The following is an 11597-nucleotide window of genomic DNA, read 5'->3' as shown; positions in this document are numbered from 1 at the left end:
TATATCCCTTTCTTCCTATTTTGTCCAAAAACTATTTTTTGTAAAGAACAATATATCCACAAATCCATGTAATCCCTTTATACTAAAGGACATACTATAACAGCAAAATATGATTTTACTTATCTACAAGTAACAAAAACAAAAAATATTCGTTCATTTTTAGAAACCTTTTAGCGCTATAAGAGAATGTTTTTGGATTGTTTATTATACCAGGTAATCCACGTGTTTACATTAGTTGAAAGAAGAAATGACTGTTTTCTTCTAGGTGACATGCATTTGCTCTCGCAACAAATACCATTGTTTGAACACTATAAATGCCTTACTTATTTAAAGACATTTAAGCCTTTCCTGCAAGAAAAAAAAATTACCGCCACGAATGAATGAAAAGAAAATACCGAGTGAGAAAAATACGATTTTCTGTTTTGTCGTCTTGTAAATAATGACTAGCTTTGAGAGAGAAAGTTGCTAGTCCCATTCTAGCCTTTTGTATCAGGTTTGGTTATAAACGACTGGACGCATTAACCAAGCTGGCTCTTTTCATCGCCATTCTGATATGCTTTATTTATTTATATATTATCTTTACTAGGCATTGCGAAATCTAAGCGCATTCAAGAAGGAATGTTTTTTTCTTATAAGAAAGATATCAGGTTTTTGAAATTCTTGTGGATCAGAAATTGTTTTAGAAACCATTTTTTATTTTCTGAGGAGTACTTATTATTTTAACAGCAAAAACTAAAAATCTTGTTTCAGGAATATTTAGAGAAATTTTTACATATTTAAATAATTCTTACCATATTTTGTCCTTTTCTGAAATGCTTGTGAATCAGAAATTGTTTTAGAGACCATTTTTTACTTTTCTGAAAAACACTTGAAACTAAAAAGCTTATTTCAAGAATGAAGTATAACAAAAGTTTTACATATTTAAATAATTCTTACCATATTTCGTCAGAGTTCTTACCATATTTCGTCAGAGTTCTTACGATATTTCATCAGAGTCTGAAAATTTTCTGAAATGCTTACAAGCATTTTCAGAATCATCATGACTTTTCAGCATCAGAAAATGTTTTAGAAACCATTTCTTACCTTTCTGAAAAACACTTAAAATATTTTAACTGCAAAAACTAAAAATATTATTTCAGAAATTAAATTTAACAAAAGTTTTACATATTTAAATAAGTCTTACCATATTTCGTCAGAGTATGAAAATTTTCTCAAATACTTGTGGATCAGAAATGGTTTTAGAAACCATTTCTTACTTTTCTGAAGAGCATTTAAAATATTTTAAGTGCAATAATTAAAAATATTATTTCAGGAATTAAGGTGAATTAAAGTTCTACGTATTTAAATAATTTTAACCATATTTTGTAAGAGTCTGAACATTTTTAACAGTGAGATATTTAAATCTTTTATTCTACAATTAGAGCAACCGAAATCATCATTTTAGCAATTTCATATCTTGATGAAATTTTTAAAAGCTATTAAAGTGTTTTAGTCGTATTTTTATTAATTTTTTAAAGTGGATTACACAGACCTACTCATTAGTTAATGACTACATTTGTTTTGAGATTCTGATTATGAAATACCGACATAAGTCAAAACTCTTCAATAGAAGAATTAATATAATTAAAAATTAATCCATAAGAAAAAAGTATTTTTGAATCTAATGGATCATAATTCTAATTCATACATCTTCTGATAGCCGCAAGACATAACACATTGTTTAATGTAATAAAGTTAGAATTAGCATTGTTTGTAGTAGTTGTAAAAAATGTGTTTGTATAAAATGATCCCGTGCTCGGTTTGGTTATATTAACGTCCCGTTTGAAGCAACACTAGGGCTATTTTGGGACGAACCTCGTAATCTTGAACCGCGGTCAGATGACGAGGACGACACCTGAGCTGGCAGCCCCCTCTCCACACCACACCAGCGGGAGGACGTTTGGTCATGACGGATTTATCGTGCAACAGACCCCCTTACACGAAGGTTCTTCGTTGGAATGGGGTCACGAACCTGAAACCCTCCGGTTCCGACACCGAGACCTTACCACCAGGCCACCGCAGCCCTGTGATCCCGTCCAGTTTTTGTATGAAATATTGTGATTAGCTTATCGATCGAAATAACGAAAAAAAAGTAAACAACTTATGACCTTAAGTTATTATTATTATTTATTTGCAGTACTAAAACAATTCTTTTTATTTTCTGACAAATATTTTTTTTTATGTTTAATGAAAGGTTGATTTAGTTTTCAAGTGATATCAGATTTCTTTAAAATTGACTTAATTCCTATTTTCTTGATAATAAACGATTAATATTCTTTTATGATCATTAATTTCTTTCTAATGAAACCTGGTTCATGTAATTAAAAAGAGATACTTATTACGTAAGGTAACCATTCTTATTGCGGTGAAATTGCTAATTTTTAAACTATTAAAGACAGACATTTAATTCCTGCTGGAAAAATACTTTAAATTATGAAAGGAATTGGATTTTAGATTGTTTGAGTTAAAAAATGTATTTCTATAAAAGTTAAGAATTCTGACTTATTATATAGTCATATTTTGGGGGAAAAACCCTTCGTTGTTCTATGACTAAAACTAACCGAATTAGAGCTATTTAATCTAAACAAGATTCGCATGCAAGTTTGTTTAAAGAAACAGTTTGAAAACGCAAAATGTTTGGATGCAATTAAAAGTGTCATCTTTATTTTTTATTAGTTTATATATTCAGTAGAAAAGGATGAAATATGCTATAAATATGTTATTTATACAAATAGAAATATAATACTAGCGAAACCCAGTTACATCAATACGATTTTCATAAAAGATTTCATTGAGAAACTAAAGGAAAGCTAGAAAAACGAAGAAAAAGGTCGCTTCACGTTAAGACTTTACCTGGAAAAATGCAGAAGTATTGATAATAAATATCTCTCACTAGTTATCATCAACCGGGGGCTCCATACTATCTGTGAAGGTTTAGCCTTCGAAATTGTAATTGCCGTAAAGGATATCAAAAGATTGTATTATTCATTTTACGAGTATTTATTTTAAGCTTGCTCTTACCTCATCCGAAGAGAAGGATGAAGATAATCTAAATCTCGCGAAGTAATCATATCGAAAAGAAGTTCAGCAGCCAGCGATTACCAGGAATCAAGTCTACTTCAACCTATCAGAAATATTTGAATCCAATAACTACATACAGTACACTCCCGATTATCCGCGGAATTGGGTGGCGTGGCCGCCGCGGATAACAAAAATCGCGGATTATCCGAAAAAAACTAAAAACGGGTATAGCAAAAAAAGAAAACAGTCATTCCAACTTTGAAAAAATCGTTTTATGTACAATAAAACGTAAAATAAACAGCAGTATGTTTAACTAACGCTTAATATTTTAGTATATCACTCAAAACTAACCTAAATTGCATTTTGTTAATGAAAACAGAAAAGTGCTTTGCACTTACGACAGGCGTCAAGGATACACAGAAAAATTAATACATATGTACTGTTTTAATACTGTAATGTATTATGTAATTACAAAAGCATAACTGTAAAACTGCACCTTTTTGAAAAAATCAGTAAAAGAAAAAAAAACTTTGTGCGGCAGGCGCGGATAATCCGCACCGCGAATAACCCGCCGCGAGTCTACTGTATTTGTTTCTCCCTTCAGGACAATATAACCTTTTTGTGTTGAATATTTAGTTTCACTTTCAGATTCTCCAAGTATCATAAAAGTATGCTTCAAAATTCTTCATTTCTAGCCTAGAATATGTCTTCCATTTCAGAACTAAAAAAATTGAATTTTTTTTTATCCCTTTAAAGTGTGCTGTATAACAAAAAATTTGTTCATATTTATATATACATATACATATATATAATGTAAAACACATATTTTAAGCAGTTTCGTGGCCGAAGAGAGAAAACACTTTGAAAATTTTAAAAACTTCGCTTTTATTCCATCCCAGGTGGCATAATTTATGTGCAAGAAGCGAGGACAAACTGACGTCCGTTCACAAGCGATACAAGATCAGAAGAGAGCGAAAAGATAATAATATTTATCCCGATTATTTTATACTATGAGATTCTGATAGGGATTCTTTTAACGTGTGTTTCAGGTAAGGGGGAAATAGGTATATTTTAAAAGAATTCGCTTAGCTTGACAGATTTTTATCCCGTCACTCGGAGCATAAAAACAGCTGATTTAAGCATTTTTGCAGAGCTCAGTATAGTATTAATTAAATAAAAAAGATGGAATTGGATCAGGAAATAACAGAACATTTTAGAGTGAAGGTAATATGGGCTAAATTAACATAAAAATTAAGAAATTAATTAGGATTTAGTTTAGATTTAGAGATATCATTACATATATATCCTTTACGTTCTCATGTTTCTGTATCCAGCTCAGATTATTATTTTGTGCCTTGCTCAACGCTAGATGTTTTGTATGCATTTTTTTTTTCTTTTTTTTTTTACATTTGCAACTTTTTCTGTATTTATCCAAAAACTGTTAATTATTGTTTATTGTTCTATCTGTAAGGATCCAATTCAGTTGTACTATAGTTTTGATTTTTTACATATGTTTTCATTTAGATATCGAGTCAGATTAATTATTTATCGCTCCCTTTTTTTATATGTCATGTTTTTTCTGTATATTTTCAAAATAATTTATTTCTATTTGTATGCAAACATCCAGATAGATTTTATTATGGTCTTAGTGTACATTAGTATCTATTTTTCTCTTTTTTTTACATTTAGCACTTCCCTTCTTCTTCAGCCTTCTCGTGTTCAGACCACTTATGTCGACCCTTTGGTTCAACTGGATACCAGCATTAATTGGAAAACCTTTTCCAGATTCTCAAATTGGCCTTAAAAGGTGTAAGGCCTTTTGTGGAACACACCCATCAACTTTATAATTTCACTATTTAAGTAAAAATATCACCCATTTCAAATCCTTAATAACTTTTTGTAACAACTATCTTACAAAAAAATATCAAGAAATTATTTGTATCTTTTATTCCTTATTCGTTTATGAGATGAGAAACCATATTTATCTGTTATTTGTATCCTTTATTCTTTATTCGTTCAAGAGATGACGAAAGAAGGATCATTAATAATACAGTCAAAATGCATACTTTCCTATATATCAATTAAATTAAATTTATTTTTAAAAATTTAAGACGCGATAATCATTTCTTGAAAAGGCAAATGTATGGCAAATCTTTACAAAAAGAAAAAAAAAAAAAAAAAGAAAAAAAAAAGAAGAAGAAGAAAAAAAAAGAAAGGTACAAATCTTCCATTTTTATCTATCCATTTTTACAAATTCAAGATTACTTATCAAAATTAATACCTTTCTATTAATACTCTAACTGATATATCATTTCTCTTTCAGATATAAAGAGATAGTATGACAGCTGCATCGATTGAAAGAGTTTTAGAAACTAGCATCTAAAATATCACTTTTTAAAATTACCTTGCATGTCTTTGATATTTTATACTTGAACAGCAAATTCATTATTCGTTGAACGAATTATTGCTATCAAAAATGGTGCTGCAATTTTGTTGCCTGTCATAATTTAAAATAATCTTTTTCTACCGATTAATTTGTTAGCCTTCTTTAACCCTAGAGGACTACATTAATACTGCCTTAATATTGAAAAATTGAGATATTTTTTTGAAATCTGTGGTACACTGTACCGAAATTATCATCGCTTATTATAAACCAGATTTATTTGTTTTTAAACCGAAGAATTGCCATATAACATTATTTGGAACATTTTACGTAGAATCATATTCTATGAAATACAACACGTAATCACTGTAAGTTGCTGCATTTTACTGGAATCTCATGCACGTAAATGCAGCTGCGTTTCAGAAAAAAGTCTAAAATGCGATAAAAACACAGCGCACAGAAAGATTTTCTCCATAAAAAAGACAGAAGTTGAGAAAAAAGTTTTGAAAGACACGAACCTACCGTCTCTATCTCTCCCCGTCCACGAATTCAAAATTATTACTAAAAGTTATGCTTTGCCTCTAATGCTGCAGCTGATGTGTCATTCCTCCTTCGCAAATAAAGAAACTGTATGACGGCTGTGAAGATGAAACGCTCACGGCGCTATTTAAAGTGCTGACTGCCGAAGGGGGGGGGGCGACTTTCTTTCGGAAAAAGAAGAAGACACGCACCATAACGAGATGGTTAATGTCAAGAAGTAGTGTTAGCATCGAGAGTGACACTTCCTTCCCTAACTGTTTCGAGCTGCCTTCTTTTTTTTATTTGGAGGCAGCGCTTTTTATAATGGCGGAGGCCTGCAGTTGGATATGTGGGAATGTTAAACGACTCCGGCGAGCGATTAATCTTACGAGAAAGCTCAAACAATGGAGGGAACTTTCGTTTTAAAAGAAAATCTTCTCCCCCCCCCCTTTGAGTTTGCAAAAGCGGTAGAAGGAAGTTTTCTTGGGTTATCTATAAAATCTCGTTTTCTAAAACCATTTTCTTTACTCGTGATTGTATCCATCATCATCCATTTATCAAATTTACGGAATGAATTCTCAATAAAATGGCACTTTAGAAATATCGTGACGGGAAAGGTTTCGGAAACTATTTCTTAGCAAAGGGTGAAAGGAAATGCGCTAGATATAGCAGAAAAGAAATGCGCTATATATAGCTGCCCGGAATGAATGATTGAAAGATGTCTAATTTTCTCTTTGAGTTTTAAAGATTCGCTGGAGTTAAAACTGATTTGGTATGATTCTAACCTTTAAAGCTGTTAGATCATTATTTGAGTATTTAATAAAAGAAGATTTTAGCTGGTTTTGGGGGGAGGGGAGGGTAGATTCGATATGATTTTGTTGATTGGAGATTTTTTGAGGGCTATCATTCTTTGAATGGTTGAAAGAATTATGTCCAAAGCTGCAGAGGCCATTATCATGCAACTCATTCAAAAATAGATAGTAAGCCTTGAGCTCTCGTTTCGAAGGCCGATGAAACACATTTTCGCAAAATGATGTACATTCATTTTGAGCTCGAGGACCAAGCGCCCTTCTGCTGAAGTGGATAGAAGAGAAGAGAGGAGACAGACTTAACCATTATCTTCGTCATCTGACCATGATTCAAAATTATGAAACCCATCCCAAAATAGCCCATGTGATACTTCCAAAAAGAATGCTAATATAATCATACTCAACTTTGAGTATTTGATCAACATCACTTATCAAAACTACACAACTCATTTCTAGGGGCAGATCTCGAGTGAAACAACATACATCAAAAGTACCCCCACCCCATAAAGCATATGGACAACCTCGAGCAGGACAGATTTCACAACAAGATTAGGCCACTGCTTAGAGCTAAGAGGCTGAGAGGGGGTTACTTGCAGGTCGATTAATACATTTTATTTTCCTTCTTGGTAAATACATTAGTTGGTAAAAAATAAAGAATTATGTTAATGATAAAATATAAGGATAATAATAAAATTTTATCAAGAACAATTAGTCAGTCTTTTATATGTTTCGTTATATTATTGTAGACTTTAAAAAAATAATAAAACCAAAAGTCTGCTTCAGTAAAATTGTGTAGAAACGTGCATACTATTCAGTTTGGATTCAAAATAGATAATTAAAAAAATAATTCTTGTTACATGGTAAATAAAATAAAATAATTTACCTAAATTAAATTATTAAGATGTTACACTGAATATGAACTAAATGGACTATCTTATTAAACCAGCGGGAGTGCCTCACCGGCACTTTCTCGCATACTTTCCAAAAAATATCTTATCCTTTTTGTTTATCCAATCTTATCCTTTATCCTTTTATAAAAATATCTTATCCTTAAATTTGTTGAACTTGGGTAAGTCCGCTAATGCCTTGCATTGCATTCGAAATATAGAAATTTGACTTGAATCTAACATTTTTACTGAATCTGTCGTATGAACATGTATTTTAGGCGCCATTTTTCAAGCCTATTGACACCAAAATTTGTCACGGAACTATAATTATACTCACAAGATTACATACCGAATTTCATTGAATGAAGTCATAGCATTTGTAAGTTAATGCGTTTATACGCAGGCAAAATTGCAGACTGACAGATGGTCAACCTTTTGATGGATTTGTTTCAAAATTTGATAAGAATCTACATTTAAATGCTGAATTTGCGTATCAAATTTTATCAGTCTAACTTTTTCCAATTTGTAGTTATCAAATTCAAGTGTAATCGAACAGCCAGACCGAACACACTTCTTTGAACGGATTTCGATTAAAATTTGATGGAAATCTCCAAATTGGATCTAAATTCCATATACCAAATTTCATCCATCTTGTTCAAAGCATTTGTGTTCACATCACACGAAATACCAAAAATGTGTTTTTTGAACCTCGAGTTTGCAACTCTTTCTCTATACTTCACATACGAGAAAGTAAAAAGGAGATTCATAGTGTGAACTACCTAATACAAAAAACCACAAAATACCTAAATCTGCTCCTGTTCTCGAAAGAGATAATACTTTGCAATCCAAATTCATATTTCATATCAGCGAGATAATGTTCGAACCTCGGCAGACGTTGAGAATGTTTCCCCTGTGATTATAACTAAATTGCAGATTGAAAATTGAAATTCAGGCTTTCAATATTCCGGCTTAGAAACCCATATACAGCCGCGGGACTCTATGATAACCTTGTATAATAGTATTGCTGTCAAACCAACTACGAATATTCTGTACAACTCTTAATTATTTATTATAATGAGATGTCAAATAATCCACTCTTAGGGCTGAAATACCACACTGCACCATTGTCTTGATATTTGTTTTCCCAGTAGATTTAAGGTCTACAAGACAACCGATATTTTCCGACTTTTCCTATGGTAGCTCGAAGTGAAATATTTCGTCTTTGTGACAAGAATATAGAAAGTTATTTTAAAAAATTTTTATCTGGTTGAAAGAAAATAATTTGCACTCAGAAATGAACTGATAAATACAGGAAATATTTTAAGGAAACTAAATTTGAAGAAGATTAATAGATTTTAATGAAATCTGTAAGGATCAGACAAGACTAATCAATAGAAATCTCTGTTCAAATAAAGCCAGAACTTTAATGGCGATTTGCTCTCTACGGGACAATAAAATTATTGTAACCATTTATTGTAATATTCAGTGAATATTTGAAATGAATTTTTCGAAACACATTCTAATGCTATCACAAGTCATCTCGTCAACTCAAAATTCAATTTTTCTTATTTCCTTAACTGTGTGTTCTATAAAATTTTCAAAGAAAAAATGACGGAAAATGAAATATGAAAAATATTTCATCATTCAACTAAAAAAGAAAGAATTAAGTACTAAGCAAATACGTTAGAAATATCTTTGTATCAATCATATTATATAACACCTGGCTTTATCAGGATCAATTACTTTTGTTATTACTGCGTGTTTTAATATATTATTCATAGGTATATATTAATGCAAGAGGAAATGATCAATCAAAAGCAAATAAAACAAAGGTAGTTCAGTTTATTGAAATAAAAATACAATCTAATTAGTCAGTAAAATAATTTTATATCTAATTAATTAGATAAATGTGTATGACTTTTTTTTATTTGCTGACTAATGATATAATTTTTTACCCGTTTCAGATCGTCTCTAGAGTTATGTCCAGAATCTTTTTTTATCAACATCAAGCATTTCTCAAAATGGCAATCCAATGTGTGTTATGGTATTACGAATGATCTTAAAATATTGTTGCCTTCCTTTTTTTATATGTTCATATAAAAAAAATATAACATATTTTCGTTTTGTATAATTTTAAATGTTTAATTTATTTTAGAAAAAAAACCGAGTGAAATAATGCATTCTACTATCTTTAAGTTCTTTTTTTTTTTTTTTTTTTTTTTTTACAGTTTGTATGGTAGCAATGAAATGTTTGTATGGTAGAAAAATGATAGCAATATAGTATAAGAAAATATCCCAAATGGCACACAATATGATAAAATTTGCAAAATTAATATGCCAAAACATGTTTTACAATGTTGAGGTATTGATTTTCAGTATTATTTCATAATATTTTATAATATTGCACAATTTTTATAGAACGGTAAAACACTGTACAATATTCTTAGATTATTGACAAAAATGATATAAAATTAAAAAATTGATCCAAATAAATCTCCGAAAGTCTGTTAACCTTCTAAAAAACTCTTTCCAAGGAATTAATTAAATTTATTAACAAATCCTTAGTTGGAGTATGGAACACTGTTCAAATTTTCTCTTAGGTTGTAATCTAATGAAACATAGCAGCTCTGTGTAAGTTTTAACTGTTAAGTGGCTTACCAACTCTTAAATTTTGTATTTGCTTTCACCAAGTGAAAGTTTATTGAAGCAGATGTGCAGGTAAAGTAAAATTAATGTTTTCCAACAAAGTACAACATACCCAGGTTTTGAAAATCACAGTTGCAGAAATAGAACCAGTTATTATAGGAAATGATCACTTGCCTCGTTTCTAGTATGGCATTATACAGAGACAGCTATTTGCCTGCTAAGACAACTATTTGCCAGCGAAAGACGATTATATTTCATATTAAGTCTTTCTAGGTTCGAAGTCGAATGTGCGCGATGCAGATAAACACTTCTCTTTGTGATTGTTTCTTTATTCCTCAGAGTTAATAATAAACAGAGTAGTCAGAAAAATTCCTCAATGGAATAAATATTTCTGAGAAAAAAAATATCGTCAAGATTCTGTTTTTTAGATGTTGCGTCAATTAGGTCTGTCTTTTAGTCGATTTGACCAAATGCTCTCAGCTGGGCTTATTTACTCTCCAGTAGTGGTTTTTGCCACAGGGAAAGTGGCGATCGCCTCTTGTCACAAAACCTTGGATGGGGGGGCGGGTTCAAAATCTTGTCGACGTACATTGTTGTAAGGATGATGAATATTTGGGCAATTATTATTCTGTACGCAGTATCATAAAGTGATGAATGAGATGCTTACTGATAGAGATGATTGATGGGTGTAATTCAATTATCCATATGAACTTAACGGCGGATTGGATCAGAAATTCAATCCATAAAAAATCCTAATCGATCTGTGCAATCCGGTTAATGTCGTGAACAGGAACCCATAGTTACTTGGAGATTCAACACACAGCCTGTGTTTATATACTTTTCAAGAGGAACCGTTCACGTTGTCTGTACACAATCCAAATGCAACAAAATCTCCACCCTCAGTCCGAAGCGAAAAAGGGATAATACACTAGTGACCTAGTGACATAGGAGCATAACACTAGTCTCAGAGGACAAAATGAAGATTAGTACATTTATACCATTTTTCAAAACCATATATGATGAAAGGGTAAAAAATTAATACCATGTACGGACGCTATTAAGACTTACTGTACAACTCATGAGGACAAGATAAGAAAATATTACCTTATACCCCAGGCACCACTTACTCTCGCTACGCCATTGTAACAGATACTCTTCGGAACACGATTAGAAAGAGAGGTGGCCCTAGGTCACGGAAATAAAATATTTAAAATAGGGAGAAAGGAATTTCACTCTGTAAATCAGTCCGTTGGGGAATTATGAATTCCGTTAGTGAGGAGAAATGTTAAAGAA

The sequence above is a fragment of the Argiope bruennichi genome, chromosome X2 (assembly GCF_947563725.1).
Source record: "Argiope bruennichi chromosome X2, qqArgBrue1.1, whole genome shotgun sequence".
Lineage (NCBI taxonomy): Eukaryota > Metazoa > Arthropoda > Arachnida > Araneae > Araneidae > Argiope > Argiope bruennichi.
Note: the sequence above shows the minus strand (reverse complement) of the source record.